The sequence below is a fragment of the Notamacropus eugenii genome, chromosome 5, assembly GCF_028372415.1.
Source record: "Notamacropus eugenii isolate mMacEug1 chromosome 5, mMacEug1.pri_v2, whole genome shotgun sequence".
In the NCBI taxonomy this organism is placed as follows: domain Eukaryota; kingdom Metazoa; phylum Chordata; class Mammalia; order Diprotodontia; family Macropodidae; genus Notamacropus; species Notamacropus eugenii.
Window position 1 is genome coordinate 75,350,398 of NC_092876.1, and position 26,472 is coordinate 75,376,869.

The following is a 26,472-nucleotide window of genomic DNA, read 5'->3' on the forward strand; positions in this document are numbered from 1 at the left end:
TGGGTTTTCATGATAATGTTCTCTCTTATTCTTCTCTTACCTGTCTCATCACTCCTCAGTGATCATCATCTATATCATGTCCCCTGCCTATGGGTGTAACCCAAGGCTCTGTCCTAGGTCCTTTTCTCTTCTCTCTTATTTACATCATCATTTCCCATGAATTTAATTATCTCTATATTGATAACTCCTATGTATGTATGCATGTGTATGTGTATATCTATCTATACATATGTGTGTGGTATACACATAAATACCCCCAAATATCCATGTACACATGAATATATATGTGTGCATATACAAACATATGTGTGCACGTAAGCTTAATTTTTCTTATCTGATCAAGTCCTGCATCACAAACTACCTAGAAGATATTTTCAATTCGATGGATAAATATCTTAAACTTAATGTGTTCAAGTTAGACATCATTGCCTTTTCTTCTGAACTTTTCTCTTGAAAGCACCACTATTTTTCCTGTCATTCAGGTTCTTATCATTGGCATTTTCCTTGATTCCTCACTCTTACTTACCCCACATATTCAGTCTATTGCTTAATATTGTCACTTCTACCTTCATAAGAGATTTCATATCTGCCTCCTTCCCTCTACCAGCATAACTACCACTTTACATCAACTCCTGATTATCTTTTGTCTAAATCATTTCAATAGCTTTCTAACTAGTCCCTCTGTCTCAAGTCTCTCCCCATTCCAATCCATCCCCCACACTTCTGTTTAAGTGATTTTCTATAAGTGCAAATCTGATCATATCACTTTCCTACTCAGTTAACTTTAATGGTAGGATAAAACATATTTTGTTTATCTTTTAAAGCCCTTCAGAACCCAGTCCCTTACTATCTTTCCTTATTCCTTCTATATTGCTTTCCCTCCTGTACTCTGTGGTGCTGTCAAACTGGTCTCAGTTCCTCACACATGACACTTCATCTCCTCTTATCCCCCAAGCCTGGAGTGCTCTACCTCCTTATACCTACCTCATAGAATCCTTCTTCAAGACTCAGTTCCAGTATTGTCTTCTCCATGAAGCTTTCCTGATCCCCCAAATTCTAGTTGCTTCAGCCCTTACCTACCCTATGGTTAATTACATTATATTTATCCTCTTTGTGTCTTTTTTAGTAGATGCCTATGTTATAAATGATAAGAAGAGATTGTTTAACTAATTATATTTGCATTCCTAGTCCCCAGCACAGTGCCTGGTACATAGAATGCATTAAAAAAATACTTAATGATTTATTGAGCTCTCAGTGACCTGGTCAGCCCTCTAAAACTGTAAGTTACAGATCAGTTGCTGATCTGAATTGCTGGAAGAAGTTTCCTCACAGAGAGACTTCCCTGTACCAAAGCAGTCATAGCCCTTGGCCTAAAAAAAGAGAGAAGAAAAAGATTCCATAAGACTGTTAGTGTGAATTATAACACTAGTCTCCTGATTCCTAGTCTGTGCTCTTTCCACTACACAAAGCTAGCCATGTTATCCAAAAACACCTGTTTGCCAAGGATGGAGTCTGAATTAAACTGGATACTAACTACAAGCCTTCTTATGGAGACCTCTCAGTAAAATCCACAGTCATGTGAAAGAATGAAAAAAAAGCAATCCTACCCCAATATGGAAAGTTGAATATCATGTGGGCAAGTGTAGCATTTGTTTTAAAGACCAGAATGAATAAATTTTTTTGTTCCAAGGATCTGCAATGCTTTGTTTATGTTACTGGCAACATGCCACCTAGTGACCTCATTAAACTTCTCAGAGCCTTAATTTTCTCACCTTTAAAATGAGGATGATGATGCTACTTTCTTGGAGGTATGAAGAAAGCACTTCATAAATCCTAAAATACAATGCAAATGTGGGTTGCCAGTATCTTGCAAACAAAACCAGGGTTTATTATTACTGCTGAAGAATTCCACCATTAATTTCAATTGGCAAATGCAGAATGTAAGTTTCTTGGTAGATCATAGTCGTCCAAGTGGTGAGTTTATCTCTTCCCCTATTCTTATGTCATGAGGACTGTTGGGGATTATGTAAATATTTGCTTCAGGATAGGTCCATTTGATGGCAGCCTCAGAATAATAGGGTTTGTCTGTTCTTAGAATACCGTACATAGTTCTGTTCACTGTGCCTCACAAAGAATTTGAAAGAAGTTGTTTTCAGAGCCGTAAAAGGAAATTCATTGACACTTTATTTATCTGCATCTTCAGGAGATGAGGTGTTCGACATAAAAATTTATTTTCTAGACAATTGAAATCTAACTTTTGAAGCATTATCCCATTTAAAAGTATTGGTAAGTTAGTTTAGAAAGAAGTCTTTCTAAAATGTATTGACTAAATAAAGAACTGAGAACAAAATGGATGCCTTTTGCTTGGGGAATGTTGAACAAAATATTACATGCATGAGTAGGATCGAACCCTCTCTACCCCCATTTTAGCCTTGATAACCTAACTAAGACTATGTCTCAATTCAACAATGACATCTAGACCTTAGACTAAGTGCAAGAAGAAACATCATTCATTATTGCATTAAAATCTCTTCAGATAATTTAGAATATTTGTCTGTACCCCATAGTTTGGCTATAAATGAACAGGTAAGTCAGACTGGAGTCATTAAAAAAGTTAGAGTTAGGGTGACATTCAGTTACTGTCCCTATTCCCCCCAAGAAAGAACTACTTGGGTAGACAATGAAAGACCTCAGCTCTGGCTTCTACCTCCTTTTCTGACCCCTTGGCCAGAAGAAAATCTTGGGAGGTTTGAAGGGTCCAAAGAATTTTGGCTTGCCTATTTTCCCTTCGGGGACTGAGCTGCAACTGATGACTGATGGCTATGTCTGCATTGAGAGCTGATTCAAAACTCCACAAGGAGTACAGCCAGGAAACTACATGATGCCTAAGGGAAACTTCTTTAGCATCTCATGAATGGAAAAGGACTTGGAGCAGCGAGGAACAATTACCCCTTGCACATGTTCTCACTGAGTTTGTGCTGCATCTCTCCTGGACTCTATGTACTTGTGTGAGGGTGAGTGTAACAGACTTTGGGGAGGGGCTGTTTTGTACCAACTACTCATACTGTTCTGCCTTAGTGAATACCCCTTCCTAAAAATTACTTAAGGCTGGCTATCATGATTTTCAACTGATAATCTTGATGGAGAGAACTTATTGAAATCAGTGGGCTTAGAGAGTTACCTCATTCCCTCAGAGATGCTCTTAGAGCTGTGAAAGAAAGATTCAGTCTTGTTCCAGGACCTGAGATTCCTCTATTAGAGCAGAGCTTGGGATAATGATCTTGGGATCGTTGGGATAATAAACTCACATGGGCTTTATATGAATGTAATACAATATTTTTGTGCTATAGGGAATGACAAATATGGAGAATTCAGAAAAACTTGAGAAGATTTGTATGAACTGATGCAGAGTGAAATAAATTGAACTAGAAAAATGATAAATGAAGTGACATCATTATAACTGAAAAGATTGCTGAAAGGAAGCCAAAGTCTGAGCTACTGAAAAGCCAGTAAAGATTAGGAAGAACAGATAATGAAATATACCTCTCTCTTCTTGGCAGAAAGTAGAGCAGAATTTTGTATACATCACCAGATAGGGTTACTCTATTTGATGTTTTAGCTTAATATGTTTTTGTCGTTATGAGGCAAAAGCTAATTGTTTTGGGGGGAGGGAAGGTATGATAATAGGAAGATATTTTCAAAAATGACTGTAATTTAAAAACAAAATGCCCCAATCCAATTTTTAAAAAAATGGTGGTTTGCTTGGTTTATTGCCATCTTGAGTGAAGCATATCAAATATGTATTACCCTTTCATTAACGACTCCACATTATTATAATGAGTATCAGTTATCAGACTATATTCCATGTGATACAATAATAGCCTTAGGGGATATCATAGTGTATGGATATGTCTATTTACCACTTTACTAAATGTACCCAGACTGTTGTTTATAGTTCTTCTGATCTCTTCTTCTGCTATCAGCTGTCAATGTGCCTGTCCTTGTCTCTCCTATCTTACTTTATGTATAATTATCTAGCTAAGGGCCTGAAGGCGACTCAATCTCTCCTTATATGTCAAGTCCATGGGCTTTGTGAAAGCTTCCCTCCACTCTACTTACTTCTAGATAGGTGACTATGCTCCAGATGACCGAGGTCTCTGGGAGGCTGACCTTCGGATTCATACAGTATTGGATCAAGTATGATACAGATGGTATGAGTAGGACTCTATTCTGAAAGATTAGACAAGTGTAAAATATGTGTAATTTCAGCAAGATTCTCTATCATTTGGACCAGATATGTGAGAAAAAGCATGACATGGTAAATAGAGAGGACTGGCCTTGAAGCCAGGAAAGCATGGCTTCAGTTTCTGTTTCTAACCCATTCTAGCTGTGAGAGAAGTTGGCAAGTCACAACCTCCCAATGTCCTCAAAACACTGTCTAAGACTCAGTTGCAGATAAATTATTTATCTGTGTCAGTAAAGGGGGTACCAACACTGGGGGTTCCTACACAAAAGATGTCACAGGTCATACACAAATTAATGAGTGATAAATTCACAAAGGGAATTCCTAAAAGGAAGTCAAGATAAGCTCCTTCTCCTGTTCAGTGTAAGTCCTGGAGGACAATTATTTCCTCCCCTACAATGGTCTCATGAAAACTGTCATTTTGTCCAGGAAAAGATCCTTGTTACCAGCCTTAGAGATACGGTGTTGACCACTGGAATTCTTTAGGTTCTTTTGCAGGGGATAGGTTACTCCTAATCCCCAGAATTGGAATTGATGAAGATAAATCAGTTTACCATCCACTCAGGGTCTTAATTTAACCCCCCTCAAAATGGAGTGTCAGTGGTTAGTGCTCAGATATACTTTGTAGGAAAGAAAATCAAGAAATATCAAATACACCTTTTAGGGTATAGATAGGCAACTTGGGGGGAGGGGAGGGCTCCTGTCTTTCTTCCCAGCTACAAGATGGAGGAGGCATGGGAAGAAAGTAGTTGGCCTGAAAAAATAAATAAACCTGGGGGTTTTGGTGGCCTGTGTGCTCAATATGAGTCAGCAGTATGATGTGGCAAGCAGAAAACAAACAGACCAACCCTAATGAGATCTTGAGCTGCATTAAGAGAGCTTCCAGGAATAAGGAGCTGGGAGTCCTGCTGTATTCTTCCCTCTCTGATCAGACTACATCTGGTGAGTCAGTTCATCAGTCAGTCAACAAACAATTTCTTAGTAATTATGTTCAGTTCTGGGTGTCATAGTTTAGGAAGAACATGGATAAAGCTGAAGAGCATCCAGAGGAGGTAAATTAGGATGGGAGATGTCCTTGAATTTCTCTGCTTTGAAGATCACTAAAAAACTGGGATAGTCTAGAGGAGAGATAAAGCTGAGGCTGGGGTGGACATGATGGCTGTGTTCAAAGATTTGAGAGACTTTTTGTCAGGTGGAAGAGGAATTAAATTTATTCTTTTTAGCTTCACAGAATAATCCAAGAGCCAAGAGGCCAATGAAAGCTTGATGTCAGGAAAAATTCCCTTACAGATGGAGCTTTTCTCAAGTGGAAAGGGCAGCATGCACCTGGATGTTATGAGTTCCCTGCTTGCTGGAGACAGAGTGGCCACTTGTTGACGAGGGCATGGTTTGGAGTAGATGGGCAAAGAGATCTCGCCCACCTTTCAAATTCTGGTTCTGATTGCATCATTTTGAAGGAATCTGAGGTCTGTTTTTAAGTGTCTCTCATAAAAGTCCAGTATTTATGAAAAAAAAATCCAGTGTCAGCTTAGTGCATCCTTTAGACCAGAGGTTCTTGACCTTTCTTTGTGTCTCACGTGTCTGGGGAAGCCTATGGGATCCTTCTCAGAATCTTGTTTTAAAACACATAAAATAAAATATATAAAGTTACAAAAGAAATAAATTGCATTGAAATATTTTTCAAAAAGTTGATGGACTCTGTTAAAAACCCCTGTTCCAGGCTAATCTTTTCCTAAAGTTATGTGAGAGTGAGGTGCCATGAGAGGTTTTTTTTTTTAAATTCTACCTGTAGAGTACAGTTCTGCTGCACCATCTACTCCATGTGCCTGTCTAATGTACTGTCTTACTTTACATATAACTGTTTGGACAAGGGCTGAAGGGTAGCATATTTTCTCTTAGGGTGCAAAGGGCTTTTAGACAGCTCATGTCTTCTAGGCAATTGCCAATTGCTTATTAGATTCATTCTAATAACTGCCTTAATTACCCCTGCTCATTTCTTGGTCTGTAATTGACAAAGGCATCTTCTTTTCCGTCTAAAAAGACGATCCCTTTTTTAATCCTTGGTGACTTGTCCTGTATTTCATCCCTAGTTTCTTTCTAAACTCAAGTACCACCTCCGACATGAGGTTTCTTCTAACCCCACTACAGCTATTAGAGCTGCCCTTCCCATTTCCTTGGATTTATTCTGTATGTAACACATACATGCACACACACATATATAAAACATATCAACTATATATGTATATGTGTGCAGGTAGCTTATATTCTCTAAGGGGAGACAACATATACACATAAGTATATGTGTGTGTGTGTGTGTGTGTGTATACTTATATATGTAAGGACCTCATGTTCTCTAGGGGGAGACAACATGGATACACAGGTGTGTGTATGTGTGTATACATGTACTTATAAGTTTTCTATGTTATATATGTATATACCTATGTATATATATGTATATATATATATATATATATATATATATATATATATATACACATGTATGTATGTGTATTATGTGTCTATATTGTTTCCCCCTAGACAATACAAGTTTCTTGAGGGTAAGGTCTGTTTCATTTGTGTCTTTGTATCCCTCTCCTGTCTCCTCCTTCAGCAGCTAGGGACACAAAGTAGACTCTGAATGCTTCTTGGTTGACTCATAGTGACCTCTGCTACAGGAAGAATGGAGAACCCACTTTTCTTGACTCTAGGACATTAAACAAAGCTTAGTTCCTCTATGTTCAATCCCCTTCCTGTGGTGGTCATTCTACTCTAGGATATACACTTTAGCTCCTCAGGGTCCTTCCTAAAATACCACATCCCAGCTTGAACACAACATTCTAGATGTCTGACTAGGGCAGAGCATATCAGGTCGATTATTTGCTCCTTCTAGACATTATGCCTCCCCCTCATAGGAGGCAGGGTTGGTTCTGTCTGTATCCCTCCAACACTGGCCAAGCCTTGGTTGGAATTCTCCTGTGTACTAGGGCCCCACAACTAAAGTGAGACTTGAAGGCCAATTAATGCTTTGAAAAATAGTATCTACTGAGAAACCAAAAGGAGCCAAAGGGAACTGGTTCTAATCATTTAGGAGAATAGACTTAGGTGAGACTCATTAGAAGAGCTTCCCATTTGTCACAGGGCCTCAGAGCCTTTCAGCAGACAGGATTTAGGTTAGGCATTCTTTATCACTACTGAGATCTAAGGCCATGGGAGGCTCTCTTTTTCTGGAGCAGTGGTCTGGGAGCACCTCAACTGCTGTGAAGTGGTTTGAGGGCAGTCCAGTACTTGGAATAGGGAGAGGTGTAGAGGGATGAAGTAGGTGACCTCCAGAAGCCCTGACCAGATTTGTGATTAGGTGCGGATTCATTTTTGAACATGTAATATCAGGTGAGGAGTCGGTAGCATCTGATGGACTCCTATGTGGGGAAAAGGAGTTCATGTTCGCATATCCTTACCGGCTTTTTTTTAAAGGAAGGAGGGGCAGAGTAGTTGAGGAGGGCCCCCACTTTGCCAGCAAAGCTTTTTCTGAACCTTGGTAATGGGAAGGATAAAAACATTGGCTTATGGGAAGGCATAGGGATCTATCTCACAGACTCCTCTGGCTGCAGTTGGAGAAAACCCAGAATTTTCTTCTTGATCTTAGACGAGCCTGAAAGAGTCACCTGCGTTTCCCAAGCCCCCTGATAGAGAAGCAGGCAGGCCCAGGCATTGGGGGCTGGAGCGAGGAGGGAGGGAGAGTGACAGGCTCCCAGCTGGTGGGTCTGCCCCTCTGCACTGTGAGCCTGCTGAGCTCAGGTCTGTGCTGGAGATGTTCCGGGGAGCCAGCCCTGCTGCTGATTGGCCCTTGGCATCTCTGTTTGCAAGGGACCAGCCAATCAGTGGGATGGCCAGCTAGCTGGAGCGAAGACACATGAAATATGATAATTTTCTGCTAAAGAGCCCTGGAAGAGGGGGAGGGAAGGAGTGTGTATGGGGAATGGGGAGGGGGGAAGGGATGAGGTGGGTGGGAAATAGAGTGGATTGCTCCATGATTCCAATGGTCTGTCTGCCTGACAGGGCTGGCCAAGGGAGAAAGAGGGCTCTGTTCTAACCAGAAGGCTAGGTGCTAAATGAACTTGCTTCAGGGGATGGAAGTGAGACTATTCCTGATGTGACAGCTCAGGTAAGAAGGTGATAGATACGCATTAGGTGAGAAACAGGCAACTTAGCTGTAAGGGGGCACCGCTCTGTAGGGCTAAGTCTGCCCCTGGCACTTGCTATTATACGTAGATTGTAAGGGATGTAAAAGAAACCCTCGATTTTTATTTAGGGCTTTGTTTATTTATTCCTCCTTATCACCCTCAACCCCACAAATGCTGTTGGCATACAATATCATTCAGACAGCTGAAGTCATTGGCAAATAGCTCTTTTTCTTGGGTCAGGTCCCTGTGGTCCCACTCCTGTGGTCCCACTCCTGTCTCCATTCTGCCCCTTTCCCAGCCTTACAAATCTGTCACTTTGGCAAAGCCATGAAGAATAGTAAAGTTTGACTCCTAAAGTCTGAGACTTGTCTGCAGGGAAATATTAATTGCAAATTCTTGTGGCATGGAGGTTTTTGGAGCAAGGACCCTGGCCCTGGAAGAAACTTTTAATTTAGAAGTAGAGGAAATTTCTTAGCTTGAAGGCAGAAGGGCTCAGCTAGGGCAAACCCGGGGAATAAAGTTTAACCATGTGATGTCAATGGGCCACCCTTGACTTCTGGTTGGGCTCCACCACTTTGTGTTTCTATAGCTGTCCTTGAGGGATGGGGAGCATGGACTGCCATGTGCTGCTGTCAGTGGTGATGGATGGATGTGTGTGCTGTAGAGTTATGGCATCTTAATTGTTTACATAACATGCTATTTTCTCTCTCCAAAGACGCTGTCTAGGAAGGATGAAGGTGTGCATATTTTATACTGCTCTTCTGCATGCATTTTAGAGGCACTGATAAAAAGAGCCCTGGAATCAGTGCAGTCTGCTATCATCTGTCAGGCCCTTGTTTCCTGGGCCCTGAGTGACAGCTCTTCAGAAGTGATAATTGGTGTACTGTATCTTTAAAAGGTTAAAACCTCTTTCAAAAAAAAAAAAAAAAAAGGCCTGGACTCATAGTGGAAAAGACAAGCGGGGCTTTGGTTGGCTCTGGATTCAGAAAACAGCTGCTGATTAGATTCTGCGTCTGCAGGCTGAATTCATTCCATGTTTTTCAGCAGCAGGAATTCGAGAGGGATGCTTCTGTTTGGGTTTCTGATCGTGATTTATATTTATTCAGAGGAATAACAGAGGATGGATTTGTTCCCGGCCGGAGCATGCTCACAACCAACAGGCTCTCCCATGATCCAACTGCCCAGTTTGGTGCTTTAATGTACATATCTGTTCACCGTTCATGTGTGTGGAGTCAGACACATATGCTTATGGGCATCCAGTTGTGTGTGTGTGTGTGTGTGTGTGTGTGTGTGTGTGTGTTTGTGGGTGGGTGTGGGTGCACGCGCACAGAGGATTATTATTTTTTTAAAAAGCAGATTCCTTAAATGAGATTTTTTTTTCTACCCCTCACTTGAAACAGGTGTTAATGAAAAAATGCACACAATCCTGACAGATGGGACTGGTTCATGAAGGAGGGGACGGCCAGCTCAGTGTTTCAGAGACCACAGGACCAGCTTCCCATCCAGAGCAAAGGTAGGGACTCTGATTTTCTATTCCACAGCTGTGCCTCCTTTTCCTTTGCTTGGATTTATTTTTCTTCCCTTGCTGCCGCCACTGGGAAAATAGACTAGTGAGATGAGATTCCATTTTGTCCTTGCCTTTCTTATTAAAGGTGTCAGGTTTCAGAGACATCGAACTGTTTGTGTGTCTGTTTGTGTGGATGGGTGTGTGTGGGGGGGGGGGGTTGGGGAAGACTGGGGTGTGTGTATGTGTGTGTGTGTGTGTGTGTGTGTGTGTGTGTGTGTGTGTGTGTGTGTCCGTATTCCCTGGGTGGGCTGATCTCACTGTGCTGCATGGTGTGATGGGTGAGATTTGCAAGCCTCAAGTAACCTTAGTGGTGTCAATCAGCATGCATCAGAAGTGTAACCCTCTCTGTGCTGTGGTGGTGGAGGTGGTGGTGGCAGCGGCGGCGGAGAGAGAGGCAGCTCCCGGGCTCAGTGCTCGACTTGCTGCCGTTGGTGCTCCCTCCTAATTAGCTTCAGCTGTTGGACACATGTACCGCTCCCAGGCAGCACCTGCATCTCCTTCTCCTGCTCTTGGGCTTTGCTTGGAGAATTGTTGAGGCTGCTTCCCGTGAGATCTTGTCCCCTAGTTGAAAATGATTTCCCCATGATGCTCTGTAGCCAAAGTGGGACACTGCCAAGGAGGACTTCATTTTTTTCTTTTTTTTCTCACTCCTATCCTCCCCAGCTCTCCCATCCCTGAATGAAACCCCGATGACAACAACCCAAATAGCTCCCTTAAGGAAAGCAGTGTCCCCTTGCTTCCAGTATGGATGTGTGAGCTCCAGTTAGGTACTTTTCCTCACTTCTGCAATGTATTCTGCTATCTTCTAAGGCCAGTAAGCTAGATGATGATAAATAGAATCTAAGAGGAATTATTTTACTCTGCCCTGATTTTTGAAAGATCCTTGATTGTCATCAAATGAAGTCCTATAACACACAGGACCTGGATAGGAATGTTCTTGAAAGTGCCTTTCGTGGTATGCCTGTATCATCCTTAGAGATTAGTGCTCCTTTCCCTCCTTGGACTTTGGTGGCTCTGATAGGATGTGGCAGGCTCTGAAGATGTTCTGGGGCATCTCTTCTGCCAGGTCCCTTACAGGATGGTGGCTGCCTTCTCTCTGGGTTCTGGGGCTCTGCTTTCTGCCACCAATTGTGGTGGTGATTGACATTGACTTCTTCAGCCAGGTTCTGGGTTTCACTATTGTCAAGCTGGGTCTGTATCGTGTGTGTGTGTGTGTGTGTGTGTGTGTGTGTATGTGTGTGTATCTGTAAGATAGACACACACACATTTCATTTCACACTGAGCTCAGCACTGCAAAAAGGTTCAGTTCAAACTGTGTGATTATGTAATCTAAAATTATGTTCCAGATGCATGCTAAAATGTCACTTATGTATTTCACTCCTATATCTTTTTTCCAAACAGAGAAAGTTTGGTCCTGCAATCTTGAGTTTTCTTTCCATAATTTGGGTCAAGGGAAGAGAGGGGCCCATGGCAGTGGTGAGAAAAGTAAAGATATGTTTACCAAGGGACCAATTTGAGGAACTTGGATCTCTAGACTTTGTAGGCAAAAATTCTACCCCATCTGAGTTTCTTTCAGTTTGAGGATAATTCTCTTGGCTCCTTCTCTTGTCCCTGCCCCCCTTTGCAGTAGGCCACTGTTTATCTGATCTTTCAGTGAGTGCTTCTCCATCCAAAGCTCACCTGCGTCTCCCCTCTGGCCCCTGGAGAAGGCCCTCATTTTCTGACCTAGCTCAGAACTTGGATTGGTGATCTCCTAGTTCGTTCTTGAGGTCCATGCTAGCTTTATTCCTTGATCACCAGAGGTTGCTTAGTCTCAACCCAATTGATCTCAGGGAAACCTAACTGCAGTCATGTCTTGAGCCAGAGAACCAGAGCCCTAGAACATGGGCTTTAAACATCAGCTAAGTTGCTGAAGAGATTCTTTCTGCAGACTTTTGGAGGCTTTTAGTGGCAATGAGCCATTAAATATCATTGATTTAAAATTTGATGAGTTTCCTCACCCTCCATACCAATTTGTTCAAAGCAGGGGAGCTGTCATCATGTAGAAATGAAAGGCTCTTGTGAAATCACTTCTCCTCTTGCTTGTCCTGGACTGAGTTTCCAGATCTGTTGGATGAGCTGGTAATCCTTGGTCTACTTGCACCACAGGGCATGGAAGGGAAGACACTTTGTATAGCATGAAGCCCTTTGAAAGCACAGGTTAGATTTTCTTATTAGTCCTGTATAGTCCCTTCTGAAGCTTTGTTGTGGCCTGTATATGACCCTGGCGGGTTCCTGAGGGTTCTGCCAATGGAGCACAAGTCCTGACAGCTCCTGCCAGGACTGAAACGCTTCGAGTATGGATCTAGCAACAGGGTTAGGCATCTGTCTGAGGCCTGGTCTCTCTGACCATTGAGATACTCATCATCAGAAAGTTGGCCACTGTAGGCTCCCGAGACTTGTGAATTAGTTTCTAAGAGTATGGTGGATAAGTGATACGGGCATGAGCCACCAGCCTGAGCAGGAAGGAGGGCACATACCAGGGAACCAGGGAGCCTTTGAAGAAGGAGAAGGGAGTGTGGTACGGTGGGGAGGGGGTCAAACTTGAAGTCACAGGACTTGAGTTCAAATCCCAGTCCCACCACATTCCACCTGGGTTGACTTGACCAAGCCACTTAAATTTCCTGTGCCTCAGTTTCTTCATCCAAAAAGTGAAGGACTTGGGCTAGATAATTATTGAAATCTAGTCCAGTTTAGACCTATGATAGATTGAAAGCTGAAAGGCACTTCAAGGTCATCTAGTCCAACTCTTCCATTTTACAGGTGAACAAAATGAGCTCCTGGAAGTTAGGTGGTAGAGTGGATAGTGTCTGGCCTGGAGTCAGGAACACCTGAGTTCAAATCTGGCCTCAGACACCTACTAGTTATGTGCCCCTGGGCAAGTCACTTCACCCTGTTGGCCTCAGTTTCCTCGTATGTAAAATGAGCTGGAGAAGGAAATGGCCAACCACTCCACTATCTTTGCCCAGAAAACCCCAAGTGGTATCATGAAGAGTCGGACAGGATTGAACGACTCAATTACAAAAGTGAGCCCCCAAAAGAAGCGTCTCATTCAGGGTCACATAGGTAGAAAATGGAAGCGCTCAGGTTTGACCTAAGGTCCTTTGTCCCCAAGTCCAGGGCTCCATGGTCCTCTTATTGAAGGTGCCTTGTAGCTCCATATGTAGAGCCCTAGGGTGCCTTCTTTGTGAGGTCATGATGACATAAGCAATGTAAGCCATTTGATAAGACTTGAATCAATCACTGTGTGAATGTCAATTCTTCTTCTTTGGATAACAACAGTGTAGCACCCAGAGAACTGAGGTATTATTGACATGTGGGATCCTTCAGAAGAGGGCAACCCCACACTAGAGCTTCAGATTTTAAATTTAAAACAAATTTAAATAATTAAACTTAAATTAAATTTAAAAATTATATAATAACAATAAATTTAAATAAAGAAATAAATTTAAAATAAAATTTTAAAAATCCCCTCATAGAGTTATAGCCCAGGAGCCTTAGAGACCAGATCAGGAGGTCAGGCCCAGGAAGGTCAAGTGACTTGGTTATTGTCACCCAGGGTCAAATAGTAGAGACTTGATGGAGACCCAGGCCATCTGACTCCAAGTTCAGTAGGCTTTTTACCATACCATGCTGCTCTAGGTCAAGGTTTCATAGTGTTGACATTGGTTTTATTGGAGGCAGAACTATGTTCACCTTTGAAGTCATGTGTGAACTTCTCTGTGGTGCAGTGAGATCAAGGGACTGGCTGTTCTTCCATTTTGTTCAGTGCAGCAAGGACCCTTTAGAAGTCCAGGCATTCTCCTTAAGAAGTGAGCTGTGTGTGAGCAGCAGCTGCCTTTCCTGTGTTTGGGGGTGTATACCTAATGTGTTCCCACCCCCTGCCCTTGGATAAGGGATCCACCTCAGCACACAGGTCCCATCTGCTCCTGAGCCACCTCCTGTAAGAAGTCTTTCTGGATCACTCTGGGTGTCAGGGCCCTTTCTTCTCAAATGGTCATTTATGTAGCAATCTGTTTGCCCATCCTAATTCCTCAGTAAGAAGTAAGAATTGTGGAAAGGACAGGCAAAAGGAAGATACACTAACTTTGAACTGGCTGGGGCCAAGTTCCAGCCCACAGGAAAATGGATGGTTGGTTGGAAGAAAGGGACATGTCAGTAAAAGTTGTCTGAATAATCAGATGGACTTCATATTGCTTTCTTACCACAGTACAGATGATCATTGGACCACTTTTCTTCCTCCTCGGTGACCTCTGACTATTCCTTTCTCATCCCTCTCCTATCCCATCCCATCCCATCCTATTCTCTGGGGGTCTATGGATATAGTGGAATAGGGACTGTACTGATAATTTCAGTTATATAGGGAATTTCCAGATGAGGACACTCCCTCCACAAATATATGTCAGCAACTTCTCTGAAATGAAAGAGAGCTGTTGAAAGCAATAGTGTTAGACCCAAATGAAAATGCAGACCACTAGACCATACATGAGTATAGCTGTGGGCTGCATGTTGACTTAGAAAAGTATGCATGTTTATAGATTTCTTCTTTTATTAATATATCAGCACATTAAAATCAACTAGGAACTACATTTTGATCTGACTGGGGCCATATCCATGAGTGTTATGGTCTTCATGTGGTTGGTGGGTCACCTTTTTAAGCCCTCTACCCTAGAGCCCTGATAGCATATCAAAGAGTGAGGACTAAGATTTTTCTGGCCTCATGGCTGGTCCTCTGGCCACTGACCTATGCTACTTCTCACACACCTAGAGTGCCACGGCCAATTTAAACTCTTCAAAGGTATGACTAGATGGCAGGAAGGAAAATCTTGGGTCAAGCAGGATGGACCCTTGGATTGTTAGTCCGGATATTCAAGGTTTAGTCCTGGTTCTTAAGCTGTGGTTAATGTCTCAGTATCTCAGATTCCACATCTGAGAAATAAGGATGGTAATCCATGCCTTACCCACCTCTTGGGAATGTTGTGAATATGAAACTGGGTTCATTGAAAAGTATGGTGTTCTCTTCAAATGCATGGATACTCTAATAGCAGTGCCTCATTCAATTGGGAATGCAGCTACTGGGGGACTTTATCCATCCCAAACATGGCTGAGCATCAGGAAATTAAGAAAATGGCCTCTGAGCAGTCCAGTGAGGTTCTGCCAACTCCTTGAGCCAAGCACCCTTAGCTCAGACCCTTACTCAGAGCTGTTTTTGCTCTTATTTTATGTTAAGTTGTAAAAACTTCCAAAGAATCCATTAAGTGTTTATTAATCAATTAACTAACATCTCTCTTAAGCATTTATATGCCAGGCACTGAGCTAGATGCTAGAGATTAAAAAGGCAAAAATGAAACAGTCCCCTCTCTCAAGGAGTTTAAATTCTATTGGAGGAAATAATATGTGCACATATAAGTTTATATATAATAAACGCAAGATGATTTTGGGGGAAAGGCCTGAAGAGCTGTGGGATTGAGGTAAGACCTCATGGAGGAAATGGTAAATGAGCTGAGCTTTGGAGGAAACTAGGCATTCTAAGAGGCAGAGATAAGTAGGGAAGTCATTCTGGGCATGGCGTACAGCTAGTGCACAGGCCTGGAGATGAGAAATAGAGTATCCTATGTGAGGAGCAGTAGGAAGGACTTGGGATGGACCGTAGAGTGTGCCTTCCCTCACTCAAAACAAAGTCAAGTGCGAGTCATGTCATCATTTCTCTGATGAGAAATTCTTCTTTGGCGACAAAGGATGAATACGACAAACAAGCCTGGAAATGGAGCCACGTTATGACTGACTTTAAATGCCTAACACCATAGTTTGTATTTGATCCTAGAGGTAATAGGGAACCACTGGAGTTTATGAACAGGAGAATGATGAAGTCAGCAATCAATCAATATTTATGTAGTACCTACTATGTTCCAGGAATTGTACTAAAGGAATAAAGGGACAAAAGACAGGGCTTGTCCTCAAGAAGTTAATAATCATTTATTAAGCGCCTGCTACATACCAGGTACCATGTTAAGGGCTTTACAGATATTATGTATTGTCTCATTTGATCCTCACAAGAATCCTGAGAGATGAGTGCTAGTACCTCCATTTTACAGATGAAGAAACTGTGGCTGACTGACGTTAAACGACTTGCAGGGAATAACACAGCTAGCGTCTGAGACTGGATTTGAACTTAAGTCTTCTTGACTCCTGGCCCAACGTTCTATCCATGGTACCACTTAGGTGTCTAATCTAACATCTGTATAGTGCCTACTATGTTCCAGGCGCTAAGCTAAGTGTTTTACAAATGTTCTTTCATTTCATTTTTACAACAACCCTTGGGGGGGGGGGGGTAAGTGCTATTATTATCTCCATTTTACAGTTGAGGAAACTGAGGCAAGCAAGTTAATTGACTTGCCCAGGGTTACACATCTAGTAAGTGTCTGAGGCTGGATTTGAACTCCTCTTTCTTCTTGATTCTAGGGATGGCGCTCTATCCACTGTGCCACCCAACGTCCAGTGCCTTGCGCATCAGCTCTGTCTGAGGTTTGAGACTGTGAGCCTCAATAAGAAGCAATAGCCCATGGAGCTTTTATTGTCCTGGGGGATTACAGCATCTAAACAGATCAGTAGATGTCTGATAACTCACGTTATCACATGCATGTGATACTTGGCATTTCTGCCTTCACAATACCAGTTATTAGAGCTAGGAGGGGATCAGGAAAAGCCAAGAGGCAGAAGCTGGCCTTTCAGGGAATCCCAGCGCTCTAAGAGGTGGAGGTTGGGAAGGAGAGCATGTGCAAAGCTACAAAAGAAGTGGGAGATGGAATGGCAAAGTGAGGGAACAGCAAAAAGCCCATTTTGACTGGAAGGGAGAATGGTTGAAGGTGAAATAAATCACTTATGAAGCACCTACTATGTGTCAGGCACACTTTTAGGGCAGGAGGACCTGAGTTCAAATCTGACCTCTGACACTTACTAGCTGTGTGACCCTGGGCAAGTCATTTAACTCTGATTGCCTTCGAAATAAAAAAATAAATCAAATAAAAAAATTGGTTATCCTGTCATTTTTTACATATGGGATGCAAAAACAAAAGCATAAGTCTTTCTGCCCTTAAAAAGTTTACATTCTAATGGGAGAGGGAACATGCTTTATAGATGCATACGTAAAGCACATCCAAGGATAACCTTAGAGGAGGAGGGAAGTTCTAGCATCTGAGGGGCTCAAGAAAGTCCTGTATAGAAGACAGCATTTGAGTCGAGCCTCAAAGGAAACACAGGGAGGACCCGATAGCACAGAAGAGGAGTCTTCTGCTTGAGGAACAGCAGGAAGCCATTTGAACTGTACCCTGCTGTGCTTGGAGGGCACTAATATATAACAAGAAGGGGAAGGTAGATTGGGGCGAGTTAGGAAGGGCTTTAAATGCCCTTTCCTGAAAAGAATAGGGAGCCACAGGAGTTTATTGAGGAGAGGAGTGATGTGGTTAGACCTGAACTTTGAGAAAATCACTCTGACAGCTATACAGAAGGCAGATTAGAGTGAGGACAGACCTGAGGCAGGGAGATCAATTAGGAAACTATTCTAACAGTCCAGTTTAGAGGCAATAAAGGCCCAAACTAGGAGGCAACTCTTTGAGTGCATACAGGGGGATGAATGAAGAGATATTATGGAGGCAGAAATATCAAATATCAAAGAATATACTAAAATACAAAGTATATTTACAAAGTAAATGGCACATATATAATGTAACAATAATAATGTATTTGTAAGGTGCTCTGCAAATAAAGCTCTCATTCAAAGAATCATGTAAGTGTTGTTGTTGCTTTTATTATTGCTACCAGTAAGCTTTGGCAACTTATTAGATATGTGAGTTGAATGGGAGTGAAGTATGGGAAGTAAAGTAAGGGAGTATGAAACTGAGATTGCAAGTCTGGATGATGGGAAGGATGGTGATGCCCTCAATATAAATAGGGAAATTCAGAATGAGAGGGAGGTTGGGGAAAGGTAACTAGATTAGTCTTAAACATGTTGGATTTGAGATGTCAATGACATCCAGTCCAGTAGACATCTGGTGATGTATTGTCTGAGCTCAGGAGAGAGACCAAGGCTAGCTATATAGATCTGGAAGTTATAAGTATAGAGAGGATGATTAAACCAATGGAAGATGGTCAGGTCACCAAGTAAGAGAGTACATAGAGAAAAGAGAAACGAGTTCCACTCACTGTCAGGAGTTTGTGGCATGGATGTGGACCCAGCAAGGAAGGCTTAAAAGGAGCCATTGGGCAGGTAGGAGAAGAACCAAGAGAGAGAATTGTCACAAAATCCTAGAGAGGCAAGAGGGACCAAGAGAAGAGCATGACTGATGTCTGATGCTGAAGGTAGTTCTTCATCAGTTCTTAACCTGTCTTGTGTCATGGTCTCCTTTGGAAATGTGGAGAAGTCTATGGATGGATCTCTTCTTAGAATAATGTTTTTAAGTCCATAAGATAATATACATTCCATAAGAAGCTAATTATCTTGAAATACAGTTATCTATCTTTGTCTCTTTATACAGAAAACTTCATGGACCCCAGGTTAAGAAAAGAACATGAGCTTTAGTAATTAAGAGGTCATTGATAATTTGAGAGAGAGCAGTTTTAGCTGAGTAGTGAAGTTGGAAGCTAGTGTGCCAAGGGTTTAGAGGCACATGAGAGGAAGAGAAAGTGGAAGTTCATAGAATTGTGGGTCTAGAACCAGAAGGGACCTCAGAGGCTGTTTAACCCAGCCCCTTCATCTCACATAGGAAGCCCAGAGACCCTAGGTTACTTTCCCCAGGTCACAGTGGTAGTACTTGTTAGAGCAAGGATTCAGAATGGATACCTCTGACTCCAAGTTTAGCATGCTAAGGAAAATGCTTTTGCCCTTGCACTATGCTATCTGTAAAGGTAGAATAAAGCCAGATTATCAAGGGATTTGAATGCCAAATATTTTATTTATTTATTTTTATCCTAGGAGCAATAGGGAGCCATTGAGGTTTCTTGGGCAAAGAAATGACTTGGTCAGACTTTAGGAAGATTACTTTGGTAAGGTGTGTGAAGGACAAATTGGAGAAGAGAGAGATTGAAAGTCAGGAGTCTAAGTGGAGGCTGATGGCAAAAGTCTAGCTGAGAATTGATCAGGGCCTAAGATAAGATGGTGTGTGAATGGACAGAATAGGATGGATACACAATATTTTGTGAAGGTAGAATAGATAAGATCTGGCAACAGACTGGATTTTGGAGGTGAGTGATAATGGAGAATCAAGTGTGATTCGAAGGTTGTAGACTGAATTCTCAAAAGGGTGGTGGTGCCTTGGATAGATATAGGGAAGTTTAGAGGCATTATAAAGATTTTAGGGGTGGCTATGGCGGGGACAATGAGGAGTTCTATTTTAGATATGTGAATTTGAGCTGCCTTTAGTATATGTATAAATGTAATATATCATTTCTTGTCTTGTGATTCCAATACATATTGACAACTGTTCTGCAATTTTTAATCAGAGAGTTGCCTGGGATCCTGAGAGGTTGAGTAAGACATGGATCGCACTTGCCAAGGTCAGAAGCCAAGGTCTGGGCTTTGTCCTGAGACTCTGTGACTCTTAACCACACTGCCCTTTATCAACTTAAATGGTTATCATTTTCCATAGTTGTTAGCATTTTCTTCCATCTCCTGGAACAATCACTTAAAGACTTTTGTGTTTGTGGATTGAAGTTTGTGGGGATGGATGGGGAGGGGGGGAGGAAGAGAAGGAAAGAGAAGAGAGGGAGGGGGGAGAAAGAGGAGAGAGAGATCTAGCAAAGTGCCTCGTACATAGTAGGTGCAAATAAATGTTTACTGGATTGTATTGCATTGGATTCGATAAAGCAGCATGCTAAGGTGGATAGAATGCTGGACTTGGAATCCAGAAAACATCTGTTCTAGTCTCACCTGGGACTCTTACTGACTACATGACCATGGGCACATCACTTAAATTCTCTGAGGTCCAGTTTCCTCATCTATGTCATTGGGATGATAATACCACTAGTATCTACCTCCCAGATCTATTGTGAGACTCCAATGATTTAATATCAATTAAGCATTCTGCAAACTTTAAAATGCTATAGGAATGTGAACTATCATCATCATTATTATTCTTATAGAGCACTTTGAGGTCAAAAAGCTCCTTCCTTACAATTATACCATGCTGTAGGTAATCTGAGGAGCATTACCTCCATTTCACAGAGGAGGAAACTGAGGATCAGAGAGGTTAAATAACTCCCTCATGGTTATACAGCTGAGAGGTGTCAAAGTGAGAATTAGGGTGGACTCCAATTTCAGAGCACTTTCCAATACCTGGCATTGCCTTGTCTCTTTCCTAAGTCCATAACAACTAGATGCAGCAAATTAGAAGGGTGTGGGGAGAAAGGTTGCTTCAGGGAGACAGGCAGCAGTGAAGAATGACAATCATACAGCAAGGGAGAATATGGACAAACTATGTTAAAGCTGACACAGGAGTTCAAAAAGCATAATGGTTCAAGATCTTTGAGTGTGTGGGACTCAGAGCTCTCTCTGTACCTCTCTGGAGCATCACTGAACATAACTACACAACACAGTGCAATAATGGATACTCAGCTGTATGGTCCTGAGTCATTCAGGAAAGGGTAACTTGTTGCCATCATATTCTGTTTAAGAAGGCAGGGAATGGTATAATACATTTTGGAAAGATTTCTATACAAATTGGTTAACATAATAAATTTTTAAAAAGCTTTTACTCTGAAGATGGTGGTCATAGGATTTCGCAAAATTTCAGTTGGCCACTCTGGTGCAATGTTGATAAATGCTGATTGAATTGGTACGCAGAGGTCAGGGTGGATATTCATCCTTCTTCTGAGGGATTATCCTCTGTATTTCACAGGCCCTCATTATCCCCCTCTTATCTCTGCTGTTGTAATAGAATGCTGATTGGGCTCCCTTCCTCTTGGGTCTTCTCTCTCCAGTCCATCCTCAACTCAACTGCCAGAGTGATCTTCCTAAAACACAAGTCTGACCTTGTCAGCACCTCCTCCCTTAATAATAAACTCCTTTGGTTTCTTATTAACTTCTGGAATAAAGAATCAAAATCTGTTTGGTTTTTAAAGCCCTTTACAACTTGGCTTCTTCCTATCTCTCCAGTCTTCTTCTACTTTATCCCCTCACATTCTATTTGATCCTCATCTAGGTGGTGCAGTGGATTAAACACCAGTGCAGGAGTCAGGAGGACCTGAGTTCAAATATCACCTCAGACACTTAACACTCACTAGCTGTGTAACCTTGGGCAAGTCACTTAACCCCAACTGCCTCATCCTGGGTCATCTCCAGTCATCCTGATGAATATCTGGTCACTGGATTAGGATGGCTCTGAGGAGAAGTGAAGCTCGTGACCTGCACAGCCCTCCCTCCCTCAAAACAAAGTCAAGTGCAAGTCATGTCATCTTTTCTCTGATGGCATGGTCTTCTTCAGCAACGAAGGATGAATACACACATGCACTGTTTGATCCAGGGACACTGGTCTTCTTACTACTTCTCATTTTTGATACTCCTTCTGGTCTCACGTCTTTTCATCCACTGTTCCCAGTGGATGCTCTTTCTCCTCATCTCCACTTCGTGACTTCCCTTGAGACCCAGCTCAAATACCACCTTCGGAAGGAGGCCTTGCCCAGTCCTCTTACCCACCCACCATTAGTCCTTTGAGATCTTCACCCATTCATACCTTGTAATCACACAGTTGTTTGCATGTTGTCCGCTCCATTAGAATTTGAGCTTCTTGAGGGTGTGGACTGTATCCGTGCCTTTCTTTGTATCCCCAGTGGTTAGCACAGTGCCAGGGAGCAGAATAAGTACTTAATAAATACTTGTTGATTGACTGATATAAAAAGCAAGATTGGTATTAATGTTTTAGTTACTTAAATGTTATCCTTAAAGTCTCAACCGTCTGCAACATTCAGCTCTCTTGAGCAATTCACTCCAAGGGCTCTGAACAACCAGAAACTTACTATAGAACTTGTAATACCCCCTCACCCTGGTCTCCCATCCTCTTTCATCCTCCTCAGTTGGCATTAGCGAAAGCCTTAGGGTCTCCTGGCTAAAATGGGCAGAGGGCAGTCGTAATGTCATCCTTGCCATTCGTGTTTCATTGTTCTAGAACTGGGGGGAAGAATATCCTAGTCTCAACCTGCATCTTTCTGATGTTCCAAGGAGATCTCATCTCCTAATCACCTACTTGGCAACGTTGGTGCTGTTGATGGAAGAAGACAGCTCAGGAAGCACAGGGCGAAGGCACTCTCATAGCATGTTCTTGAGTCAGTGCACAGAGCATGGACTCACTAATACCAACGTGCTCTTCTGTCATAAAAACAAGTGTGAGGTGTCATGGCAACCCCCACACTCTCAGCAGTGAGTGGTGTTTACTCAACTCTCTTTGCTGTGGATGCTTAGACCAGGAAAGCTATCCATATTGCATGAGCAGTGCAGAGTGCTGGACTGTTGCTCACTTACCATCCTCCAATTAGCCCCAAAATAAAGGCAGCAGAAGAAATAATAGTGACCGAAAATGAACATTGAAACATCTAAAGATTCTGATAAATTTAGAATCTAATTAAAGGTCTCAGAAGAGTGTCTATAAGTACAGAGATTTGCTTAATTTCATTTTTATCAGCAACATCTGCTTAAAGCTCTTGGATTGGCTACCGCTAAGTGGTTAAGATTGAATCAGCGAAGACGAGTGAAATATCCCCAAACTGACTGCTTATCAATATGGAACCTTTGGATTGTAACAAACTGATATTGACTCAACATGAAATAGAGTCAAGTATTGGTATGCCAAGGCAGTGGTCCAAAGCAAAACCTGGAGTATGACAAAGAGATCACAGAACTGCAGATATTCAGATTCGGAAGGGACCTCAGTGGTATAAGGGGTTCTACATGTATGTTCATTTCTCTTATAATAAATCCAGTTGCAATGCATGTCTCCTGGACTTGTGATACTTTGGGAGTGGGGTATTAACAGTGGTTACCTAATAAAAATAATAGATAACATTTATATAGCTTCAGGTCTTTCTGATTCCAGACCTGGTGTTCTATCCACTGAGCCATTTAGCTCTCCTACTCAAACCTCAAAAAGAATGGGCTATATGACTGCTCTAATAGTCATCTAGATATTCTTAAAGACTTCTAGGTAATAGAGTAGGGTGCCAAATAGGAAGCTGACAGAATCTTGGACATCATCAAGATCCTGGAGGTAGCTAGGTGACATGGTGGATGGAACACTGGGCTGTGAAGTCAAGAAGACCTAAATTCAAATCCAGGCCCAGACACTTACTAGGTGAGTGACCCTGGGCAAGTCACTTAACCATGATTGCCTAGGTTTTCTCAGTTGCCAAAGTACCTACCTTGCAGGCTTGTTATAAGGATCAAAGGAGATAATATTTGTAAAGCTCTTAGTACGGTGTCTGGGAGATAATAGAACTATATAAAAGTTAATTCCTTTCTCCTACTTAGAGATCAGAGGATTTCCAGTTAAAGGTAATGAATGGTGACAAGATAGCTCATTTAAAGACCCTTTCCTTTAAAATACAGTTGCCCAGAGGACACACTGGAGAATGACTGTCACCAGTCCTTGATGAAGAGGAATAGTGCTAGTGAGTAGAGGAAGGGGAGGAGAGTAAAGCATTTGGATGAGACAGAATTCTTGTTTTGTCTTTAAGTCTGTCCCATGCCCTCATATTACAGATCTGAAATGATAAGAGTGTCCAAGGATTTTTTATGAACATTCAGCAAAAAAGGATCAAAGAACCAGTTTTCCATTGATCCATGTTGAGGAGCTGTTGATTTTCATTCCATAGGAGTGTTTCTTTTTCTGTGCAAGATAGTAATGAATGCATTATAACTATGCATTTCTTCAGAAAAAGTCAAATCATGGGAATTTTAGAGAACCGTCTTCCTCTTTCACTTCCTACAATAGGATTCACAAGAATTCTTCCGGACTGACTCTTTATCCTTATAGATAAGCTCTTTCTAGTACATACATGAGTTTAGAGCACAGTAGATATGATTCTCCCTGACCTTGTACTAGAAAAGCAACTACATAAATCTTTACATAAGGAGTTTCTTTAATATCACAAAAGCCTTGACTGTTAACTGTGAAATATAAGAATAATCCTTCAGAAGGCTAGATATCCACACTAACCTCTGCTTACTAATTCAATTCAATAAATATTTATCAAATTCCCATAGCCAGATGCTATGCTAGATACTGAGGAGTTCAAAGGGGAAAAATGAAATGGTCCCTGCCTTCCAGGAGCTTATATTCTACAGTATTGTCTCTAGATTCCATGTTGACATGACCCTAATTATGGAACCAGCACCATCCCTATAAAGGGAAAGACATAAGTGATGTGGAACTCTCTTATTGTTTGGGATTTTCTCTTTCACCTTGCTGTCCTCTATTCTTTCCTGCTAATATACCTCCTGCCAGGGTAGACTTATTTATCTTTGAAGGGAGAGGAGTCTTTTTGTCCGGTCAATTTTCAGTTGTTTCTGACTCTTGGTGATCCCATTTGGGGTTTTCTTGGCAGAGATACTGGAGTGGTTTGCCATTTCCTTCTCCAGCTCATTTTACAGATGAGGAAACTAAGGCAAACAGGGTGAAGTGAGTTGGCTGGGGTCACCCAGTAGTAAGTGTCTGAGGCTAGATTTGAACTCAGAAGATGACTCTTCCTGACTCCAGGTCTAGTGCTCTGTCCATTGTACCACCTACCTGCCCAGCTGTCCCTGACAACAATTCCTTGTTGGTTTTTGTGTTTTTTCTTTTTGGAGAGTTAAATAACACTTCTGGCTGGTTTCTGTGCACTGATGGGAGGGATCTTCCCTGCTCTAGTGTAGCAAAGACCAAACTCAGTTTTCCTCTAGGAAATGCAAGCATTCCACAGGTACTGCTAGCCATAGTTTAGAGTGAGAACTAGGGGTCAGGGGCACTTGTAATAAAATGATATTACCCCTACTATTAGAGGGGCTTGTCTGTGCTTTTATTATTGGTCTTGCATAGTTGGCTTTATATTGAGTGCTCATTATCTTCAAGGAACTACACTAATCACTGGGCATACAAATACATGCAAAAATGACAGTCTGTATCCTCAAGAAGCTTGTAGTCTAATGAGGAAAAACATCACATAAAGGGGAGCGGGACACTGAGAGGGGGGGTTGTGGTTGGACATAAAGGGTAAAGTGGCTGGATAGGAAGTAGAGAAGTCTGAAGAGTAAGGGGCAAAGCCAGCAATGAAGCATACATCCCTGGACATCTCATAAAATGATGATCTGGGTAAGGGATCACAGATTTAGACCCTGAAAGGACCTTAGAGAATATTGAGCTCAATTCCTCATTTAACAGATGAAGAAATGAAGGCTGAGAGGATTTAGTGGCTTGCCCAGGGTCACACCTAGTAGGTATCTGAATTTGAACTCAGGTTTCTTGGCTCCAAGCCCAGCACTTACTGCACCACTTAGATAAACTCAGCCATTAGATAGCATAGGGAAGTGGGCTGGGCTGGAAACTGGGCCAGGAGAGTCATGATGTGTTTTTTAGACCCAGCTTGTGTTAGTCATTCTAGTTCTGGGAAAGGGTTGAGAGCTAATATGGGACTGGAAGGGCCCTCAAGTGGGAGGTGTAATAGAGGGACTGAGGAGTAAAACTGGGAATGAAAGCGAGACCATTCTGGGAGTTGGAAGGAGCAGGACTGTCCTGTCTAGGGCTGCCTCCAGGGATCATGGCACTTGAATATACAACAAAGTCCATACTTGTGTGCTAGGTAGATGAGGGAGGCCTGCCTGTATCTTCTCCTGCCCCAAGGGTAGAATTAACTTTTAGGATAGGCTAGTGTGGATGGCTGATTCTGGGAAAATACATGTCATCCCTTTCTCCTCAGCAGACTGAGTCCTTTATTTCTGGTTAGAGTAAAGGTAATAATAATCATTTTTATGTAGCACTTCAGTGTTTGCAAAATGCTTCACAAGACAACTGGGTCACATGACCAACAAGATGGTGGACTAGACATCTCAGTATCTTACAACCTCTAAAAACCTTTCCAAAATAAGAATTATGCATAAGTTATAAAGCAATTTGAGTTGTCTCCGTGGTCTCTTGGATACACTAATTCCTAAACAAGGTAAAAAACCTGATGAACTAACAGTAGAGTAAACCTTAACCCTTAACTCAATGGCTCATCTCCCTTCCCCTGTGGCCCACCATACTTCCAGAACTGCACAAGCCAACCCACAGGTTTGCACTAGAATTGAATTCTACCCCCTCACCCCAATGCCACAGGAAACCAAATGCCAGAAAGACATCCTGATTGGACAACAGTGTGTTTGTGCTTGGTACTGTGACAGAGCTCAGCCAGAGAACTGAGGATCAGAGAGAATTGGGATAGGG

General features: G+C 42.1%; 1 protein-coding gene across 7 annotated transcripts in view; it reads left to right on the forward strand.

Moving 5' to 3' along the window:
* HIVEP3 (HIVEP zinc finger 3) overlaps window positions 1-26,472 on the forward strand; it is a 656,876-nt gene that overhangs the window by 168,671 nt on the left and 461,733 nt on the right. For 6 of the 7 annotated variants that reach the window (XM_072609753.1, XM_072609756.1, XM_072609752.1 and 3 more), the window contains one exon: window positions 9,825-9,937. The gene's annotated coding sequence lies outside the window, so the exon portion shown is untranslated. Of the gene's footprint in view, window positions 1-6,776; window positions 9,624-9,824; window positions 9,938-26,472 lie in introns of those variants that run through there. The other variant, XM_072609757.1, reaches the window with a different exon arrangement.